This window comes from Callithrix jacchus, chromosome 4 (assembly GCF_049354715.1).
Source record: "Callithrix jacchus isolate 240 chromosome 4, calJac240_pri, whole genome shotgun sequence".
Classification (NCBI taxonomy): Eukaryota; Metazoa; Chordata; class Mammalia; order Primates; family Cebidae; genus Callithrix; species Callithrix jacchus.
The window spans coordinates 128,487,436-128,510,794 of record NC_133505.1 but is presented as its reverse complement, the minus strand read 5'-3'; the positions used below and the strand labels follow the sequence as shown (position 1 = coordinate 128,510,794).

Here is a 23,359-nt window from a genome sequence, read left to right as displayed (position 1 = left end):
ATTCAGATTCAAGTCCTGGGTCTGAAAGAGAGAAATTGTTAAGTCGCTAACACCATATGCATACAAAGTTCTCAGATGAGTAGATGTTTCTTAGCTCAATAAGGACTAAGTTTACTGGAAAGGAGCCTTTCTCTTTTGCTGTCTAGAATGCCATTCCCTTTCTCTGCCTCCTAGAGAATTTCTGTTTATTCTTTAAAGTCTCATCTAAATGTAGCCTCTTTGTGAAACTTTCTTTAAAGCTTCACCTAAATGTAGCCTCTTTTTGAAACTTTCCTGCATTTTCCCAGACTTAGGTAACCACTCTCTTCAGCCGGCTTGTATTCAGTATAGTAACTCTAATACTCCAATATAGTTGTACAGATGTTTATCCACCCTCCTTTAATGTGAGCAATTTGAAAACAGTTTTCTTGGAACGATCCAATATGGCCGATAGATAACAGCTCGGGATTGCAGCTCTCAGTCAAAGCGCAGAGGACTAGAGGACACCACACTTTCAGACAAATTCTGGTCGCTCATGGAGCAGAAGATCCCCAGTGGAGGAACCACACAGGTTGCCAGTGCAACTCTTGTGGCTGGTGCAGCGGTTTCGCTGGCACCTCGGCGCAGCAGCTCTGGGAGCAGAGTAAACAGGGCTGGCTCCCTTTCTGACCAAGGCTTGGAGGATCCACAGGGGCCGCCAGTGTGACTCCTGAGACCGGCGCAGCGGCTGTGACAGCACCTCAGCGCGGCAGCTCTCGGCGCAGAGTAAACAAGACTGGTTCCCCTTCTGACCGAGGTTTGGAGCCCCGGGAAGCAGAGTCGCCCATTACGGACACAAGAAGGAAGCCAGACAGGAGAATCCTGGGCAGAAAAGCACCATCAGTCTTAACGCCGCTGTTCTGGCCCTGGGAACTAACAACTTGGATGTCCAATCAAGAGACCTAATCTGAAAGTTGGTAATATCAAAGACGACAGGAGGATAAATTTACAATGATGGGAAAAAAACCAGTGTAAAAAGGCTGAGAATACTCAAAATCAGAGCACCTGTCCCTCTAAAGATGATCACAGTTCCACATCAACAATGGAACAAGGCTTGACGGAGAAGGAGCGCATCCCAATGACAGAATCACTCTTCAAGGAATGGGTAATAAGAAACTTCTGTGAGTTAAAAGAACATGTTGTAGCCCAACGTAAAGAAACTAGGAACTTTGAAAAAAGGTTTGACGAAATCCTATTGGGAATTGACAACTTAGAGAGGAATATGAGTGAATTAATGGAACTGAGGAATACAATACAGGAACTCCGAGAAGTATGCACAGGTTTAAACACTCAAATTGTTAAAGCAGAAGAAAGGATATCAGAGGTCAAAGTCCAACTTAATGAAAGAAAACAAGAAGACAAGATTAGAGATAAAAGGATAAAAAGGAATGAGCAAAGTCTCCAAGAAATGTGGGACTATGTGAAAAGACCAAAATTTACGTTTGATAGGTGTACCTGAATGCAACGGAGAGAATGAATCCAAGCTGGAAAATACCCTTCAGGATATTATTCAGGAAAATTTTCCTGAACTAGCAAAGCAGGTCAATATTCAACCCCAGGTAATACAGGGAACACCACAAAGATATTCCTCAAGAAGAGCAACCCCAAGGCACATAGTCGTTAGATTCACCAGGGTTGAAACAAAGGAGAAAATACTAAGGGCAGCCAGAGAGAAAGGTCAGGTTACCCACAAAGGCAAGCCTATCAGACTTACAGCAGATCTCTCAGCAGAAACTCTACAAGTCAGAAGAGAGTGGGGGCCAATATTCAACATCCTCAAAGAACAGAACCTTCAGCCCAGAATTTCATATGCAGCCAAACTAAGCTTCACAACTGAAGGAAAAATAAAATCTTTTATGAACAAGCAAGAACTCAGAGATTTTATTACCACCAGGCCTGCTTTACAAGAGTTTGAGAGCTCTAGAAAATTTGTGAGCTAAGTATCAGATACCTCATCAGCCCCACCTGAGATTCTCTTGGTCTCACGTCTTTGAGGTCCTTGTCCACTTGTTCTGCCCCAGTTGACAGTGGTCCAATCAACTTCCTGTTTACCTGTTGCCATGGGGTAGAGGGGCTGCAGGCATACTGAGGGCTTGGGCATACGCAACTTGGAAGTGCAGGAGAGCTATGTATGTAGCAAACCTTTGCCAAATGAGAGACAGAAGATATTTTTTTAAATCATCTTCTTTCTTTTCCCTGGAAGGGCTGTCCTGAGATGTGTTATCCACATTTCTCTCTGAAGACAATTCCATAAGATCAAACAATTAGTGATTCTTGATATCAAGCAGTGGCCAGGTAGGTCATGCACCCTTTTATTTATTCTCTCCCCTTCCCTTCCTCTCTCCCCTTCATCTGCATTTCTGCTTCCCTGAGAATGCACTCCACAATGAAGTACTAACACATAATATTATGCCCCAGGCTCTTTTTTATTTCTTGGGCATTTGGACAAAGATTATGTATGTATATTTATTAAACACTTACTGGAGACTAGTGCTAAGTGCTTTAAAGGACATATGACGAATAAAGCACAATCTCTGCTCTTAAAGAAAAGATGAGCAGATGATGGAGGGGCAGAGCCTGAAATGGACACATACAAAACCATAATATCACAGTCACAATGGCCAAAAAGGTTCCAAGGAGGAAGAATATTATTAAGAGAAATCCCTGTCCACTCAGTGGAATCCGACCTAATATAGAATCCATAAAATATCCAAGTCTTCATTTATTTTCCTCCTCTTCTGAGAGCTGAGCATTTTGAGCCAGCTGCCTAAAAGTAGAATGGCATTTTTCTTTTCCAAACCCAAAACTAAATAATAATAATAATTAAAGGATGATATACAAAGAGTGTGCAAAAAAACCTGGCTCCTATTTTTAGAATTGTTGTTTTTCTAGAAAATTTGTTAAGAATTCCTTAAAATCAGAAGTCTCACTATAGACTCCATGTGTTAAACAGAAACAGGTCCAGCTGGACATGTGAGTCTCTCCATTTCTTTCTAAATCTTAATAATGTCCTCACTTCATTATCTTGGTCAATAGTATTGCTTAAACCCTCAGCTTCTTTCAGAAATTTCAGAAGTCTCACCCATAGGAAAATTCAAGATGTTTATTTCAAGACATTTCCTGGTTTTCTAGGAGTCTGTCTCCTGGACTGCCTCTTACTTTTACATTTCCCAAAGCAGTCTTGCCATTATTTGGCCAGCTGAGGATTGGATTCCCTCTAATAAACCTAAAATTTCCTCACTGTCCTCACCCAGCAAAGACACCCAGTAGAAATGACGACCTGCACATGCTTGGAATTGATTCTAATGTATGTGTGGCCTGAAAATTACATTAGCATCCTATTTTATTCCCTTGGCAAATACTGATCGACTACCAAGGCATCACCGCCAAACTAGGGCAGTGTTGGGATTACACCCAGAGCAACAGAGTCCACTTGCTATTTTAGCCCCAGGTTGGTGGTGGTTTTAATATTTCACTTGCACTGGCATTGGTGAGGGAAGCCAGTTTGTCATCAGCTAGAGAGAAAAAAAAAAAGAATAGAGAAGCAAATACAAATATTATTGAATAATTTTCATAGCTGTGGAGCTGTGTAAACACAGAGGGAGATTAAAAGATGAGTGTCTTGGTTCTACTCTCAAATGGCATTTAGTTTACTTTCCAGACACCACAGTCTTAGAAATTCGTTCTTGTCTTGTTACTGTTTGCTGCAGTTGTCTTGTTGTTTGCTGCAGACTGCTTTCCTGTCATGAGCCCAAACTGTCCTTTTTGAGTAGTGTGTTTCACAATCATTTCTCCCTCCTCTTGTTACTAAAAAAGGCACACGGCTTCTAACTCAGAGAATAGTGATGATGCAGGCAGGTGTTCCTCAGATAGTATTAGGTTAGTTCCATCTTCCCTGAACAGTAACATTAGACAGGTTCAGAGAACTGGGAAGTGAATAAGGTGGGGGGCAGGGTGGGCACCAGAGTAGGGAGGGGAATAAGCTATTATTTCATCCAGTCTATCCAAAACGTCATGTGGTAAAACTTAAAGGAAACAGTAAAAACAGAAAGAATTTCAATCTAAGGCTTTTATTTATCAAATATGAAAGAGACAAAATGTTCTGTTTAAAGACAAAGGTCTTTGCTTGATAGTCAACACAAATATGTAGCCTAAATATGGGGAAATTGCCCTTTTGTTTTGTGGTGGTATCTCGATGGCATAGTCCTGGCCCTCTCCCATCTACCTTGCTGCCAGCACACTCCATTGACTGCTGCATCCTGGCATGTTGGAGGGTCGGAGATGCAAGTGGCAATGAGAGCTTATTCCTTCCTCTTGGCCACAATATGGTGAAAGAGACAATATGTTGCCATGACAGCCCATAACCCACTTTTTATGAGGCTGGACCTGTTCTTAAATATGTAAACATTGCTATTTAGAACATAGAACCTTTTATGAATGATTGATAGCAACATCTAGACCCCTGAATCTGTCTCCAGAAAGAAGCAGAACTGGCTTTTTTGACTGTCACTGATAAATCACTCTATGTCTCCCCAGTGGGAGCTGCAAACACTGCATCACAGGTCCCCACATTCAATGCAGACCTCAGAAAGAGTGCCCAGACCTAGTTCTGCCTGGGGGAGGAATTGGCATGACTCACCATCAGCTTCATGAAAGAGGGGAATTGCTAATGTCCTTGTAGCACTGGGCCAGAAGGAATTGGTCCTTAACTAGTAGACAAGCTGGTCAATTAAGGCTTGGTCAGGAAAAGAATCAGGAGGAAGATGAAATGGTGGGAGAAGATTCTGAAAATCAGTGCTATGCAACAGGACCCACTCTGTTCTTCTGACCTTCCCTCCTCTCCATCCTGTGGCTGAAGAACTAAACATCTAAAAGCTGTGCTCTGCTAGAAGCCAAGTGATGTAGAATAGCACAAAGGCTCAACCTTGGACCCTGGAGCCTCTCCAAATCTCCCACCATCACATCCTGACCAGTTAATTGCAGCAAGTCCTTTCATGTTCCTGAACCTTAGTTCTTTGACCCACAACATGGGATAACCTGATAGAATATTTTTTTTATTGTACTTTAGATTCTGGGGTACATGTACAGATCATGCAAGACTGTTGCATAGGTGCATTTATGGCAAAGTGGATGGCTGCCACCATCCCCCCATCACCTATACCTGAATTTCTCTCCATGTTATCCGTCCCCCATTTACCCTCCCACTATTCCTTCCATAGCCCCCCAAAACGAACCCCAGTGTGTGATGCTCTCCTCCTTGTGTCCAAGTGTTCTCATTGTTCAACACCCGCCTGTGAGTCAGAACATGCAGTGTTTGATTTTTTGTTCTTGTGTCAGTTTGCTGAGAATGATGGTTTCCAGATTCAGCCATGTCCCTACAAAGGACACAAACTTATTGTTTTTTATGGCTACACAGTATTCCATGGTGTATATGTGTCACATTTTCTTTGTCCAGGCTATCACTGATGGGCATTTGGGTTGGTTCCAGGTCTTTGCTATTGTAAAGAGTGCTGCAATGAACATATGTGTGCATGTGTCTTTATAATAGAACGCTTTATAGTCCTTTGGGTATATACTTAGTAATGGGATTGCTGGGGCAAATGGAATTTCTGTTTCTAAAGCCTTGAGGGATCGCCACACTGTCTTCCACAATGGTTGAACTAATTTACACTTTCACCAACAGTGTAAAAGTGTTCCTGTTTCTCCACATCCTCTCCAGCATCTGTTGTCTCCAGATTTTTTAATGATTGCCATTCTAACTGGCATGAGTTTGTATCTCAATGTGGTTTTGGTTTGCATTACTCTAATGACCAGTGATGATGAGCATTTTTTCATATGTTTGTTGGCTTCATATATGTCTTCTTTTGAAAAGTGTCTGTTCATACCCTTCTCCCACTTTTGGATTAGTTTTTTTTTTTTTTTTTGGTAAATCTGTTTCAGTTCTTTGTAGATTCTGGATATTAGCCCTTTGTCAGATGGGTAGATTGAAAAAATATTTTCCCATTCTGTTGGTTGTTGGTTCACTTTAAATGATTGTTTCTTTTGCTGTACAGAAGCTCTGAAGTTAAATTAGATCCCATTTGTCTATTTTGGCTTTTGTTGCCATTGCTTTTGGTGATTCAGTCATGAAGTCCTTGCCTATACCTATGTTCTGAATGGTTTTGCCTAGGTTTTCTTCTAGGGTTTTTATGGTGTTAGGTCTTATGTTTAAGTCCTTAATCCCTCTGGAGTGAATTTTAGTGTAAGGTGTCAGGAAGGGGTCCAGTTTCTGCTTTCTGCACATTGCTAGCCAATTTTCCCAACACCATTTATTAAACAGGGGATCCTTTCCCCATTGCTTGTTTTTGTCCAATTTGTCAAAGAACAGATAGTTGTAGATGTGTGATTTTGCTCCAGAGGCCTCTGTTCTATTCCATTGGTCTATATCTCTGTTTTGATAACAGTACCATGCTGTCTTGATTACTGTTGCCTTGTAATATAGCTTGAAGTCCAGCAGCGTGATGCTTCCAGCTTTGTTCTTTTTGCTTAGGATTTTCTTGGATATGTGGGCTCTTTTTTCATTCCATATGAAGTTTAAAGTGGTTTTTTCCAGTTCTGTGAAGGTCATTGGTAGTTTGATGGGATAGTGTTAAATCTATAAATTACATTGGGTAGTATGGCCATTTTCAGAGTATTGATTATTCCTGACCATGAGCATGGAATGTTTTTCCATCTGTTTCGGTCTTCTCTTATTTCTGTGAGCAGTGGTTTATAGTTTTACTTGAAGAGGTCCATTACCTTCTTTGTTAGTTGTATTCTTAGGTGTTTAATTCTTCTTGTAGCCATTGTGAATGGGAGTTCACTCTTGATTTGGCTCTCTTTAAGTCTGTTATTGGTGCATAGAAATGCTTGTGATTTCTGCACATTGATTTTCTATTCTGAGACTGCTGAAGTTGCTTATCAGCTTAAAAAGATTTTGGGCTGAGATGATGGGGTCTTCTAGATATACAATCATGTTGTCTGCAAATAGAGAGACTTTGACTTCCTCCTTTCCTAATTGAATACCCTTTATTTCTTTTCCTTGCCTGATTGCTCTGGTTAAAACTTCCAATACTATATTGAATAAGAGTGGAGAGAGATGGCATCCTTGAACTTGACAGAATTTTTGCGATAATATAATGACATGTTACTTACAAAAATGATTCATAATGCAAACATATAACTATACTATTAATACTAACATTTTAGGATTCACACTGATCACAAATTTACATTGACAAAAGTACTTTGAGGAGTTATCTGTTGAGTACCCAGAAGAATGCTACCACATTGCCTGTCTGTGATTTGTGACCTGGGAAATCTGGGGACATTACACAAGATAAAGAATAATTCTCGGGACTCCATGTTTGAATTCCCTTTCACAAACACTCCCTTCATGGAAGCCATCTTTCTCTCTCCTGAATTTCCCCTCTGGAGTCCTCTTCCACACTCTCTCGTGGAAGCCTGTCTCCCCCTCCTAAACTCCATCTCTCTCTATTCCCTTCCATTCAGTGTGGAAGCTGCTTTCCTCTCCTGGATTCCATCTTTCTAGATTATCTTACTCAGTGTGAGAGTTAGCTGTTTCTTCTCTCTCCTTCTCCTGTTTCTCTCTCTCTTTAAATAAATCACTTTCTACAAACAAACTACAAAAAAATAAAAAATAAAGAATAATTCTCTTATCTACCTGATTGGGCCCATAGGGTATAAATATAAAGGCACTTCCCTTAAATTGCAGCTGATAGGTACTGGACAGAGAAGTTCATTTTATTTTAGATTTATATAGTGCAATAACAATATGACAATTGAAGTACCAAAAGTTTTGAACATGAAATGTTTATACTTTTGAAATGCTTAATGATCTTTCCTGCACAAGATGGAAAGGCTTTCGGCTTAGAGGAAAATAACAAAATGTCCAAAAAGGAATGTGTGAAATATCTTTTGCAGGTGCACAGTTCAGGATGCTTTCTGTCATTCATCCAAATATTTTTATCACTGAGACATACTGAAGAAAAATAAATGACAGTGAGATTCACAGTCATAGTTTCCTCACATCACCTTGACTTGGGATGAAGAACTTGAACTTTTGTCTGTTAAAGTTAAAAACTAACAAAGTAGGACAGGAGGTTTTCTAAAGGTAAAACTGACTCTCCTTTCTTGCAAGGACTTCTTGAACAGGCCCCAAACTCAGAGACACGGTCCTACAGCCCAAAGTCTTATCATGGTGTTTACTCAAATACTTTTAGTATTTTGGAGGGTCTGATATGATCAATACTCTCGTTTCCTATACGTTATACGTTTCTGAAGCTGCCCTGGAAACATTAGCTAAGCTCTTTTTTTTCAGTGTTTTCTTTTGCTCTGAAAAAAATGAATCTGACTCACTCAAGGTTGATCCATCAACCAGTTCCCCTCTATGGCTTGTGGGGCAGGGTGGCACTGTGAACCCAGAAGCCTGTCTGGGTGAATTCAGCTGTCGGAGCAAGCAAACCACCTTTGTCCTTGTCTCTGTGCCTCTCCCCTCTGTCTTTGCAGAGTGCCTCTCCCACATCTTCCAAACCTCATAGCCCCTATTACTCTGGCTACCCACTCCCTCCTGCCCCAAGCCCCACCTCTGGACTGGCATTCTCCTCCCGTCAAACAGACTCTCTTCAACCCCCCAGGCTCTCCCACTCTTTAGATTGAAAAGCCAATCATTCCATAAGCTTTTGCTCTTGGCGAAGGGAAATGTGAGGTAAAAATGCCCTAATGTGTAGCAATAAGTGTCACTTCAAAGAATTTTGGGCAGCCCTATTGAAGGGTGAGGAAGGTGGTCATCTGAGTCCTTGGAATGCCACTACTTGGGTCACTGTGGACGTCAGATGGTCCTGTAGAGCAGGGAATGGGAGGTGGGTGGTGTACTTCGGTCGTTGAACTGTGTATGTTGTGGCCTCTGCCTCCCAGGCCAATTTTAAAAGGAACTCTTCCTGGTGTAAAGTCTAAAAATGAAGAAAAAAATCAGATTTTATTTTAAATGTAAGCTTATATTTCTAGTCTTAGCTCACATATGATGCAAACAGTAGTGACTCACATCGCATCCCAGTGGTTCACCCCTACACAGAGACTGAACCTCCAGAAGGTTGGCAAAATTGGCAGTTCTGAAAGGCGGTCTCTTAAGCAGCAGCATCAGTCTCACCTGTAGACTTGAGAGAGGTACAAACTCTTGGGCCTCCTTCTGGATCTCCTGAGTCAGAACCTCTGGGGATGGGGCTTGGCAATCTGTCTTAACAAGGCCTCCAGGTTAGTCTGAGGCACACTCAAGTCGGGAACCACTGTGCAAAAGGTACAGCTCTGCTCTTGCTTAAGAAGATTCAATTAAAATCACAGCTGCACTACCATTTACACCCCATATCTTTTCAGAAAGATTTTAAGGGAGCTATTTTTCAACTCCCACATAAACAATTTTCATCTCTTCATGTAGCTATAAAATGGAAATTGTGACACTGCATTCAAAGTTGCTAAGAAATATGAGGTAGCATACCTGAAAAGTAGAGGAAATAGAAGTAATGCATATAAAAGAGTATTTAAAATTACAGAGTCATATGAAAACATCAGAGACATAATTATCTTCTAGCTCTCTTTTTGTTGCTTTTCTTTCTTTTATCCTTTTCCCCTCCCTTTTCCTTTCTCTATCCTTTCACTCCAGTTTTTCTTCCTCCCCTTGTTCCTTACTTCTGTGTGACATGTGTTCTCTAGTTCCTGGGTTTTAAATTAACCCTAAGTTCTTAATATTGAAGAAGTTTACACCCCACTCTATTAAACACTGCATGTGTTTAAAATATCCAAATGCTTTGCTCAGTCCTTGAGATACTTTTATTCAGGACTGCCCTACCAAAAAAAAAAAAAAAATTATGAGCCTGAGTATAAATGAATTGGAAATATTTGAATTAAATTTATCTATTATCTTTTACACAATGCATGGTTTTAAATTAAGGGAAAAATTTCTTGGTAAAATGAATTTCAGATTTGGAAAAAATATATTAAATGCTTCAATCCCACACACTACTGAGCTTTTATCCCTGTTGATGTGAAATATTTAGTGCCTTACCAATTTCAGGATAAATATGATCTGAGTGAATTGAATGTCTGTTAACTGATTTCTTTTGTTTATGAAATAGGCGATGCCTGTTTAAGACCTTAAAATTTTACTATTTCCATTCTAAAAGGATAAACAAAATACCAATGATAAATGAATTCCAAAAAACCCTTTTTGTTTATATCTAAACAAAACACTGAAATTTGGCATGTGAGGTCTCGTACATTTTTTTCTTTCAGAAAGACTTTGTAATGAAGTGGAAATAATCCATATCTTGAAATTTAATAGGCCTGTATTTAAATAATGGCCATGCCATTTGCTAGCTTGAGGGTAAATTATTTTACCTGGATGATCACTGTTTTTTCATAAGTAATAGTGGCAATATGATGGTATAAAACTGTAGAAAATATCAAATCAAAAGATATGATAACATTTACTCCTTCTCTTGAGTAAACAAAATAGACATAGGTTCAGATATAACCTCAACACATTTCACCAGAGGAATCAATGAAATACCATTCCTATGGATTATTTTTGATTCCTAATAACATCAAAAATACTAGTAGAAAAATGAAAATGATGAGAAATTGGAATTTGGGGTCTACGAAGTTTCCGGAAAGGTATCACTCTGAATCAACAAGTTATTTGGTGAAGTACAGATACCACTCATGTTCATTTCTTGAATAAACCAAAATGGCCTGTTGGAATATTATTTCCCCAATTAGTTTATTGCATATATAGAAAGAAAATGTTCAGTTTTTGAATATATAAAGCAATAAAAACCAAGTAATATCATCAAATTATATTGACACTGAATGCTTCATTAAACTGAGTTAAGGAGCTGTATCCAGTCATAGGAAAGAGATTTTCATTTTTAATTGTTAACAAGTGCTTCTTAGCACGGCAAGGCAATCGTGCATATGGTTAAATTGACTCAAGTCTTGCTTGAGAAATGAAGGTAGAACACATTACTAACCCTATTGCTTATCCCCAGCCCACCACTAAGGTCTTCCTCCCTACCTCCTTTTTCTGGATTTTCTGGCCTCTCAACTTCTCCACTGTCTTCACCACTTGAAATCCTTTGTATTATTGAAAGAGTCCTCCAAGAAATTTTTATTACCTCTTTCCCCCTTAAATTGGTGCAGAATCTCTGTAGTCTTTGAATCCCCATGAACTTTATAAATTATGTTTTATTTTGTAACTACTTGTGCCTGATGCCCTGTGAGCCCTCTGGGTATGTCTTATCTTGGCACCTGCAGTGTCTACAACACAGCCTAGCACAGTATCTGATGCAGTTAAGTGCACAGAGTGAAGTTGTCCTAGCAGAGTTGGCAGGTATAGTGAGTAGCACAGCAGAGGTTGAGATAATTTCTAGAGCAGAAGTCAGGTTCAGCTCACATGTTTGACTGAGTAAGCCACTTGGCTATAAAGAGAAAACCACATATGCAAGTAATTTGCTTCATCACAGAGCTGTTTCATTTGTCCCATGTATATTCATGCAAAATCTATGCACTTCCTCTTATTAAAAAAAATAGGACCAAATATACACTGGCTTAAGAAATATACCTTTTGTGTGATTTTTTTTTTGTGGAATGGGCATACTGACACTGATAAATTATAAAAATGGTGATTGTAAGATACAAATAATGACACACAGCATCTTTTAAATGGTGAACTAGAACAATACCACTTTCAAAATGTGTAAATTGATTTCTATTTTAGGGATTTTTTTGGACTTCTACACTTGTGAGACAATCTGAGAATTCAATATTTAATTAATTTATGAATCTAACATTTTAAAACAATATACCTAAAAAAATCACAAAGAGGATGAATAGCAAATTATGTTCAACTATGAACAGAATAACACCTTGCTGTTATTTCAATATAACACAGACATGAAATGTCTTTTGAAGAATAATTTTCTTCACAAAACAAGCAGTTGATTCCAACTGATTTCAATTTATTATCGGAATAACTAACACTTTTAGTTGTTTTTAACCATAAAAGTATAAATAAAATTCTTAACTGATGATGGTAAATTCCTCAAAAAAGTCATAAGTGGAATTTTCTCAAATGATGCAAGTATGTAGTTCAGTATTATTTATTAACCACTGATAAAGGTAACCAAATTAAAAAGGAAAGAAAAACATTTTAAAAGTTCCTGTTTCATATGTAAATCATAATTTAGTTTCATATATCTATTTGACTCAAAAGTAAAAAGACTAATGAACACCCATATTGAAAACAGTCCTTGCCCTGTGGTCCTCGCTCAGGAGTGCCGGATTTGCTCCGCGGGTGCCGCCAGTGTTTCCAGAAGCTGCTACAGTGGGCATTAGGGGATTATGTGATGACTTGCTCTTTTTGAGAGGGAGGAAAGGAGCAGAGTTGCTCAAAGGGCATTGGGTGGGGAAGAAACAAAAGTAATAGAAATTATTTTTCAGTAAAACACATATATTGAATTATTTTTATTATTGTATAATATAGCTTACAAGATTTTTGGTTTTGTTAGGCTTTTCTCTGAGATTATCAGAAAAATATTGCAGTAGTCTTCAAATGTATTTAATCAGCTCTGCAAAGGAAAATTCTGATTCATTGGAGGAAAAAAAATGAAAAGAATTAGTTAATCTTTCATACAGTCTCAGAAAATCACAAAGAAGATGAACAGGAAATTATTTTCAAGTATGAATTAAGTTTAGAAAATGAAACTCCCAGGAAATCATCTTAAATTTTTTTCCTTTTCCTTTTTAAATTTTTTGTCTTATTTCCTATTTCACTTGTCTCAAAGATGAAAACATTGCAACAAATAACTCTAGGAAGATACTCATATTGTGGTTTTCAGTTGAGATACTCTTTTAAAAAGGTCTAGCAGAGAGCAAATTCTTTGTACAGTAAAAGGGAAAGTTGTGATCCTGTTTTTTTTTTATGTTACTGAAATATGATTTGTTGCTGAGAGATTTATGAGAGTGAATAAGAGATCAAAGATTTCTGAAAGTTTGAGGTTCAGTAAACACAAGACTACTACTTTCCAAAAGAATTTCTATTTTTAAAACGTCCTGAAGATTATAGAGTGAAATTTAATCTATCTTTCAATTATTGTCTCCTGTATCAGCAAACCATAACTTGACAAAATTAGATCATGTCCTTGAAGCAATTTAAGTTGCATTATGGGGAAAGGAGGAAAGATGGAAGGGACAGCTTAACACTTAAATTTTTTAAAATAACATGTAATTTCCCTTTAACAAATGAAAGCAAAAAATAATTTGGTACATTTATTAATGTAATCACTTTAGTAAAGAAATAATATTAATGATATTTCATGCTACTTCATTTTATAAAGCATAAATGTATTAGGTGAAAATATTTATATTCTCTCGCTCTACTGAAAATTGAACATAATACACTAAATATTAAGAATGATGGCCAGGCGCGGTGGCTCATACCTGTAATCCCAGCACTTTGGGAAGCCGAGATGGGCAGATCACAAGGTCAGGAGTTCAAGACCAATCTAGCTAATATAGTGAAACCCTGTCTCTACTGAAAATACAAAAATTAGCCAGGTGTGGTGGTGGGCTCCTGTAATCACAACTACTCGGGAGGCTGAGGCAGAGAACTGCTTGAACCTGGGAGGTGGAGGCTGCAGTGAGCCAAGATCACACCACTGCACTCCAGCCTGGGCGACAGAGTGAGACTCTGTCTCAATTTAAAAAAAAAAAAAAATGACATAAGGAATTAATTTTAATGGGTTCCTCAAATACTGTTTTTAATCACTGACAGTGTCATCTTGAATTGAGGTAATGCACTTTAATTTTGGCATATTTGAGATACATTGATGGCTACTTTTTTTCACTTTTCATCCTTATCTTCCACGTGAACAGTAATGTCTATGAATCTGACAACTTCAGGAATGTGATATTGGAATAGTAACGTTTATGGTTACGTTTTTATAATGCCTCCAAAGTCAATAATTCACTATTCAATTTTTCAAAGTCATCATTTTCTCTACTCAATTTTTCCCAAACTTTACTGAAACTATGTAAGACACCATAATTAAAAACACTCAGACTACTTAATGAACCAGCACTTTAGTTAAATTGAGACTAGTGTTGGACATTGTTGTATACCCTGCTCTAGCTTACCACTGCTCTCATTGTGTATGGTAAGCCACATATATTGCACATCTCTATTCCCATACACACCTGGAGCAGAATTTTTTCATACTGAGCAAAGACTTCTCTTAAGCTTCTTTTATTGACAGGAAGACTAGAAAATTATTTCAGAATAGTTGCTTTTTTAAGACGTTGCTATTTTGGAAATATGATGCTCAAAGTAAATATAAACATTTTATTCATTTGTAATCTTCATATGTTAATGCCTTATTTCTCAAAATGTTACCAGGTTTACTATATAATTTGATTTACTCTAAGGTGAAAAGCTTAGAATTATTAATTGTTCATTTTCAAGGACCCCAGTGAGAGTCAAGCTGGGATTAGACTATGGCATTAGAATTATGGCATTTCTTGGCTCCAGGTCTAACCTAAGACCACATTATCTCACAAATAAAGTAATGGAAACAAAAAAGAGAAGTTTTAGGAGAGGTCAGACTGAAACCAATGAAAACAAGTAAATGCCAATCACTTCAGTGGGTAACGTAGTACACGTGTAATATAACGTTTTTTTGGAAAACACTTTCCGTAGGATGAGTTGCAGATTTCATTTAAAGTCTCAGACTTTGCCTAAAACCCTGCTCTGAAAATAATGATTTCAACTTAATACATATATATTAGAAATGAAAAGAGCTTAAGGTCTCAGGTTAGAATAAGTAGACCTGATTTGTAATATTATATTCTGCTAATTCAGGGTTCATGTGCAGTGAAAAATGTAGCAGCTCACAACAGGGAGGAAATAAATCCTGGCAACAGGGAGGTTTTCTCCGTCCACCTGAGAGCTTGTTAATAATACTGACATCTCAGTATAAGCAATAGTAACTGCCATTTACTAAGCACCTTCCTTTTTACATGCATTTTATTTTCTCTAATCCTCACATAAGCACAGTGAGGTAGTTACTATTAGTCCCACTTTATAGCTGAGTAAACTGAGAACTAAAGAGGTTAAATCATTTGCTCAAGACCAAATACCTGTTGAATGGAGATAAGGCTTTGAATCCAGGTATGTTTAAGCCAGAGAATGCTTTTGCCACCACATGGTTTATAAACACAAATTTTAGAGCCAGACTGACTTTGTCATGTAGTTATTGAGCTAATTAACCTCTGTGAGCTTTTTATCTTGAAAACTGGAGGTGTTGATCATGCCTACTTCATTGATTATTAACCCATTTCACATTTGGAATCAAATAAAGAGCTTTTAAACAACAGTGATTCTTGGAGCTTACCCCTTTATTTGCCATTATTAAAAAGCCCCTCAGATAATTCTAAAGTTTAAAAAGGATTGGGAACTCCTGACATGCCTCACTAGATTGTTGAGAATATTAAATAAGATTTATATCTGCAAAACACTTATAATAGTGTCTAGCACATAGAAGTTACTCAATAGGAACTTGCTATTGATTTTTTATGGTGTGTTTGTTGAGTTCCTTGGGTTGTAAACCTGACATCTCAGATTGCTGACATTTCTAATTACTTATTTTTTCTCCCTTCCTTCCTTCCTACCTCCTCCTATCTTCCTTTTTCTTCTGCACATTTTTTTTTTTTCTTGAAGCAGGATCTCACTCTATCACCCAGGCTGGAGTACAGTGGTGCTATCTCAGTTCACTGAAACCTCCACCTCCTGGGTTCAAGTAATCCTCCTGCCTCAGCCTCCTGAGTAACTGAGACTACAGGCACAACCCACCATGTCTGGCTAATGTTTGTACTTTTTGTAGAGATGGGGTTTCACCATGTTGCCCAGGCTGGTCTCAAGCAATCCCCTCCACCCGGCCTCGGCCTCTCAAACTGCTGGGATTACAGGCCTGAGCCACTGCACCCCACCACGGTTTTTGTTATCATGATAGAAAACACGAACCTCATGTCCCAAATTATAATAGACCCATCTTGTTTTGGTCTTCTGGGTATCCCTTCTTTTGGGTGCATGTCCGACCTTCTCCCGTTACCACTGGTTTTGCTGGAATGGCAGTCATAGGACTATCCCTCCCTCCTCAACCCTCATCCCACCTCAAAGAGGTTGATATGTGATTTACACTAGGTCAATCACAATTTCCATGTGGAACTTTGCATCTCAAGAGAAGACAAATGAAAAAGGAAAATGATTAGATCTGAGCATTTCTATCGCAGCCCTCTAAGGAGATGGTCCCATTCCTGAGACCTTGATACTAAATTCAAAGAGTCAGGTTCTGTTTCCCTAAGTTTGTTCATATATGCTTATGATTCTATTATGCTCTCTGTATCCTAATAATACATACTTTTTGGGGGGTTAATGGAACTATTCTGTTGTTTGCAAAGATCTCTTGATGATATATAAATTTTGTATTTCATAGTCCAGGAACCAAAAGAAGATTATTTATTTCTCCTTCATCCCCATCCAAAACTTCGACCCCATCCAAAAGTTCATCCCGATTAGCATAAGAACTCAGTCCATCTCAGAGCAGGATAAAATTACTGGACCTCTCAACTGGGACTAAGGAATGGGATTATATTGTAGTCATGTGGAGGAGGAAAGAATTTACAGAGCAGGAGCGCATTGACATGAAAACAAAGTTATTATCTCTACCAAGGCTCCCGGCACCTGCTCTAGTCCACCCACAACCCCTCCTTTTTCACCATCTCCCAACCTCTGCCACAGGCACAGGTTCCTGCTGTTCCCAGTAAAAACTATTTGGTGTGTGCCTCATGCTCTTCTTTCACTTCTGACTGGAATGTCCATTTCTTTTCCATCTATCAAATTCACTTTAACTTTGTGCCCTACATGCCTATAAAGTTCATCTTAACTCTTTAGGCAATACAGTGTCGTCTCATTTCTTTGTACTATCCTGTTAGCATCTTACCTAACATAGAAGAGCAGAGCCAAAAAAAAAAAAAAAAAAAAGAGGGATTTAGGAGTCAGAAGTAGAGGCACAGGTAAAAAAGGAAGGCATGCATGAAAAACAAGTGAAATAAAAATCTGGGACTTCTGAGACCCCATTTTACTGTTGTCTTTGCTAACGGCTTTGAGCTTTCAATTTAATTTGAATGACTTGCAAGGCTCTTTTGGTCCCTGTCATTCATTTCTTGGCTATGGATGAATAAAGAGAATATTCTTCTTTCTTGTAGAAAAGCAAAGATAGTATGTCAAATGTCAGCAGCTAGCAGGCTGTTTGTAAGAAACCTGCTGAGGAATTTGCTGCCTTTATGTAGAGCCTGACTATTCTCCAGCTCTTATTAGGGCCCTTGAGGGTGTATCAGACAAGTTTATTCATTTCTCAAAGGATGATCAGTTTTCTGTCTTTCCCTTTATGAAAGAGAGATGAGAGGGCATAGTATTACAGTGCACTGTTCACCTACTTTAAGGGAGGAGAACAACATATGTGGTTTGTAAGAAATCATTCTCCGGTTTTTAATTTCTGTTCGACCCTGTGCAACATTTCCCTTCATTTTTTATAATTTCCCTTATCTCTGGCTGAATGAGAGTAATTCTAAACTTCTGTTGGCATTGGTGTAAATTCTGAGGCCCCAAGCAAAGCTTGAGAAGGAGTCACCATTGCTCCTAGAACCATCCTTCTGAGGACTATGAGGACACATTGAGCATGCAGTTGTGAACTCAGATGCTGCAGAAGTTGCTCTGACTGAGGTTGGCTTAAGTTTGCTCTTGATTATGCTGCAGTGAGTTGTGGGGACAAGGTGTCTGATGCTGCAGTTCAGTGAATTAGCTTCCTCTGGACTTTGAGAATACCTGATCCCACCCCCATCTTCTGTCCTTACTTCTCTTGATGGATACCAGTGCAAGATTTTAACTTTGATTGTGTTTGCCTGTCTCCTTTGTGATGCATAATGACTTACATATGTTTCAGTAGAATATTTATGATAAAACCACCTGGTTTCTTTAAAGAGTACTAGGAGGGATGACTCATTTTCCCCCCTGATTAGAGTGCAGAGCCTTGCCTTTTTGCTTTTAGTTTTGTCTAGCAGTACTTCTGCTATTGTGACAAACGTTATGGAGCACTGTGCCCCAAGACAGATGTTGTGTCCATCTCAAATCACCAACATTAACAATATAAAGGAAAAGCAATTAAAAATAAAACCTCTCAAAAGAACAAATCCTCCAAGGAAAGGAAAATGGGGTGTAGCATATTAATTCTGCAAGCAGATACGTCTAAAGCCTCTCTCAGGATAGTGGAAAACAGAGCAAACATCTGGGAGATTTCATCTGTGAAATAAAATTACAATCATTGGTTACAAAGACTTTTCTTGCCCCTTGCTTGTAAACAGTCAAGTCCATGGAAAAGTATATAAATAGGAGGAATCATGAAATCTCAAACTAAATGTCCCTAATCAGGATAAAAGAGTAAATTTTGGGCAGAAATTCAGGAAACTACTGGGAAAAAAAAAATCTAGGTTTTGAAATCTGAACTTTAGAATACAACTCATAAATCCGATTTCAATTACCTCACTGGCCTCATGGCCTGCAAACCCTCCCCCAGTGGCTTCCTCTTGCTGCTAGAATATACCAGGGTTTTTCACTCACTGGTGCTACTATGGCCTAGTACGCTCTGTGGAAGCATGGCTTTCTCCCGTTCTTCCTTCAGATGTCAGCTAACATATCACTTCCTTGCTTTAATCCTGAAGGAGTTTTCCTCATAACACTTATTATTTCTGGACTAATTACACATGAGTGTATGCTTGGCTATGGTTTATCTTCCCTTTCTAGAATGTTAGCTCCTTGAGGGCCAGGACTTCGTTTTGTTCAGTGTCAACACTTCCAGAACTTGAGATGGTGCTTCACTCTTGGAAAATACACCCTGATATTTGTTGAATGAATAAGCAAAAAGTATAAAAGAATGAGAAATACAGAATGTGTGGTGATGTGATGTCCCACCCAGATCCCTCTGTAAGGAAGGAGGACTTGTTGCCCCACAGCCATCAGCTGTCAGCCCTTTCAGATCACCTTGCCATGAGCTGCCAAGGTTACATCCTTTTGTGGGTGGAAAACAGGCAATGACTGATTGAGGTGAACATGTAAAGGAAAGGCCATGTGGTTTCAACACAGGAAATCTCTGAAGTTGAGCCATTTTAACTCCGTGATGGCCAAGGCTGCTGCTCCGAACCATAGATGGGTTCCTCCCTTGATCAAGCACACATTTCACTTCTCTTTCCACAGGTATTGATCCAAGGGATGCTCCCTAGTAAACATCTCAAAACCAAAGTTCACTTTTTAGAAAACCCAAAATGCAACAAGATAGAAAAACATCTCTTCTTTACATTTACTGCCTTATTTCATAACACCATGTCTTCATCCAAAAATAAATTCCTTCATTTGGCAGATATTTGTGGGTAAACTATTCTGTTTCTGGCACTGTTCTAGGCACTGATGTGATGCAAATTAAGATGCCAACAAATCTCATGAGCTCTGTGAACTTTATATCCTAGTAGGGTAAAAAGAATAAGGAACCAAATACAAGAAAGTCTGTAGGCATGATAAGAGGTATGAGGAAAATAAGTAGTGAGCGGAGAGTGGTGGGCAGTGAGCAACTGTTTTTAACTTGATGTCACATGAAGGGGCTTCTGAGGCAAAGATTTCAAAGTTAAGGTTAAACTAGAGAAGCCAGGCATGCCTATCTTGGGGAGGAGTGGTCCACATTGGTTTATCACCTGCCAACTACATGCAGGCACTGGAGTGGATACGAGGGTTGCAGCAGCAGCACAAAATAGTCTTTACCTCTAAGACAGCTATTTTCTAATTCATAGCCATAAATAATTGGGACATCTTAATGTAAGAGAATCTGAATATTTTATTTCCCTCATGGTTTGAATAGTTAAAAAATATTAATTCTCTTGGTGTATAATAAGCACTCAATTTACTATTTTTATTACTACTGCTTTTAAAATAATCAGATACAGGCAGTCATAGCGTGAAGTATCTTTCCTTTGGCAATAGATTAACTGGCCTTCTTCTAAATAATTTTTACATTCTAACAGAAACAGAAAATGAGGCAGGTATTATTATTATTATATTAAAATTTACAGTTAAATAAAACAACACATAGTGTAGGTAATTTCCCAGAATTATAGTTAGCAATTAGGAGAAGCAGAAATTAAACCCCAACAGTCTGATGCCAGATCTCGCATTCTTTTTTTTTTAATTTTTTATTGCATTTTAGGTTTTGGGGTACATGTGCAGAACATGCAAGACAGTTGCATAAGTACACACTTGGCAGTGTGTTTTGCTTCCTTTCTCCCCTTCACCCACATTTGGCATTTCTCACCAGGCTATCCCTCCCGAGCTCCCCCCCCGCTGGCCCTCCCCCTTTCCCCCCAATAGAACCCAGTGTTTAGTACTCCCCTCCCTGTGTCCATGTGTTCTCATTTTTCATCACCCGCCTATGAGTGAGAATATGCGGTATTTGCATTATGCTGAAACATCTCCTTACCATGCTAATAGATGTTCTTTCTCCCATGGAGTTTAGAAGGATTACATGTTTTTAAAAATAGGTGATCTCCTCATTTTGTAACAATAATTATTTCTATATTCCAATAGTTAAACTATTTTGCAAAATGGAAAGTAACATGTTCTTCATTAAAAGAATTTATAAATTGATGGCGTCATTGTATCTTTTACACATTGTTTCTGTTAGTAATCTCAGAAAACTTGAAAGCACCATTATCAGTTATTCCTTTTTTTAAATTTTTCTGAAATGGAGTTTCACTCTTGTTACCCAGGCTGGAGTGCAATGGTGCAATCTCGGCTCACCGCAACCTCCGCCTCCTGGGTTCAGGCAATTCTCCTGCCTCAGCCTCCTGAGTAGCTGGGATTACAGGCACGCGCCACCATGCCCAGCTAATTTTTGTATTTTGAGTAGAGATGGGGTTTCACCATGTTGATCAGGATGGTCTCGATCTCTTGACCTCGTGATCCACCGATCTCGGCCTCCCAAAGTGCTGGGATTACAGGCGTGAGCCACCACACCCCGCCCATTATCAGTTATTCCTGAGGATACACTGGAGATTTTCCTAGATTTTCTTTCAACACAAAAACTTGGGAAAGAAGCAAAAAGTTAGCCTGTACTTGCTGAGATAAAACCAAAGCATAATAAAAGGTTAAAATAAAATATTTTAAAATTTAAAGTAGATCAGAAGACACAACAAACGATGAAGAATTTTATGTACAAATGTTCACTTAATTCACAGAGAACTGAAATGTTTTCATGGTCCTGATTCATGATTCTCCAATGTCAGAATAACGGGCATAATTTTCCACTGGATGAGATACTTTATCATTTGCAACTTGAGTGCTTTTTAGATTTTCATCTTCACTCATCACTGACGGAGTCACATGGCAGCTTGACACTAAAGTTTCAGTCTCATTAGGAGACATTTGTGCTCACTTTACTATGTTTGTCTGAAATCTATTGCCAAAGGAAAGATGCTTCAAGCTATAACTGCCTGTATCTGATTTTTTAAAAAGCAGGACTAATAAAAATAGTAAATTGAGTGTTTATTATACACCAAGAGAATTTCTGTTTATTATACCACTTAAAAGCACATATTATTTTAGAGATGCTGAGACTGAGACCTATAGAAGTGAAGAACATTAAATTGGGTCACTCAGCTTTTAAATTACAGAGGATTTAAGCCCAAGTGTATTTAAATTCCATATCTCACACTTATAACCACTGTTCTAAGTTGAGGAAATGTTAAGTTCATATGTGAGTACAGGTTAAAAGTTATTATATTGTTCAATCACAATTTCTACTTCTTGGCTTAATGAGCAGATCTTCTGTCAGGAATAAATCCAGAAGGATCTGCCCAGCTATGAGAATTCACCTTCACAGCTCTGCAACTTATCTTTATATCATTACTCAACTAGGAATTTAACCCCCTAGGAGTTGGGTTTTCTCTTTTCATGTGGTACTTTTAGAAACCACTCCTTACTGAGTTATACGCTTCATGATTTAACTAGCAATTGATTTGACTGCTAATATACTTCTATTTTAATTTTAGGTATTTTTGTGCCAGTCTCTTATGAATGAATGTGTTCTTTGCCTATGATTTTGCAAGAAAAATATATTCTAACTACTTTTTAAAAAGACAGTTTTATTGAGATAAAACTCACATAGTATATAATTTACCCATTTAAAGTGTACAACTCACTGGCTTTTAGTATACTGACAATTGAGCATCCATCATCACAATCAATTTTAGAACATTTTTATTACCCCACAAAAACCTTGCACTCTTTAGCTGTCATTTTCTAACCTCCTCATCCTTTCAGTCCTAGGAAACCACAAATCTATTTTCTGTCTCCATGGATTTTCCTATTCTGGACATTTCATACAAATGAAATCATGTAATACGTGGTGTTTTTTGTGACTAGCTTTTTTCATTTAGCATAATGTTTTCCAGATTCATCCATGTTGTAACATATATCAGTACTTCATTTCTATTTATTCTGAATAATATTCCCTTGAATGCATATATTCATTTATTGGTTGATATATATTTTTCTGTCCATTTAGTTGATCCAATTTATTAGTTATTTGTTTACCCATTTATTAGTTTATAAATTTTTTTCTGCTTTTTGGCTCTTACAAATAACGATGCTATGAATGTTTTTGTATGTACATTCATAGCAGCATTATTTGTAAGAGTTTTTGTGTGTATATTTGGCTTCATTTCTCTTGGTTCTATACCTAAGAGTGGAATTGCTGGGTCACATGGTAACTCTATGCTGAACTTTTTGAGAAACTGCCAAACTATTTTGCTAAGTGGCTGCATCATTTTACATTTTCACCAGTAGGAAATGATGGTTCCAATTTCTCCACATCCTTGACAACACATGTTATTATCTTTTTTATTTTAGCTATCTTAAAGGGTACAAAGTGGTGCAATATTGTGGTTTTGACTTACATTTCTTTTTTAACACAGCTTTCTAAGCATAGCAAAAGGTGCTTATCAAAAGCAGTTAAAAATATCTACAAAGGTTATACAGTAACTAACCACTAGAAACTGAAGGAAAAAAAATCACAAAATGGAAAATGCGTCTATATTTTCAAAACCCACCTTTTAAAGACTAGAATAAAAAATATTATAGAGTAGAAAATTCATA

At 38.1% G+C, this 23,359-nt stretch overlaps 1 long non-coding RNA gene across 2 annotated transcripts in view; it reads right to left on the bottom strand.

Annotated features, from left to right (window-relative positions):
• Positions 1-3,420: 3,420 nt before the first annotated feature.
• LOC118152967 (uncharacterized) overlaps positions 3,421-23,359 on the bottom strand; it is a 197,848-nt gene continuing 177,909 nt past the window's right edge. For both annotated transcript variants that reach the window (XR_008480811.2, XR_004742054.3), the window contains exon 3: positions 3,421-9,008. This is a non-coding gene — a long non-coding RNA (uncharacterized LOC118152967). The remainder of the gene's footprint in view (positions 9,009-23,359) is intronic.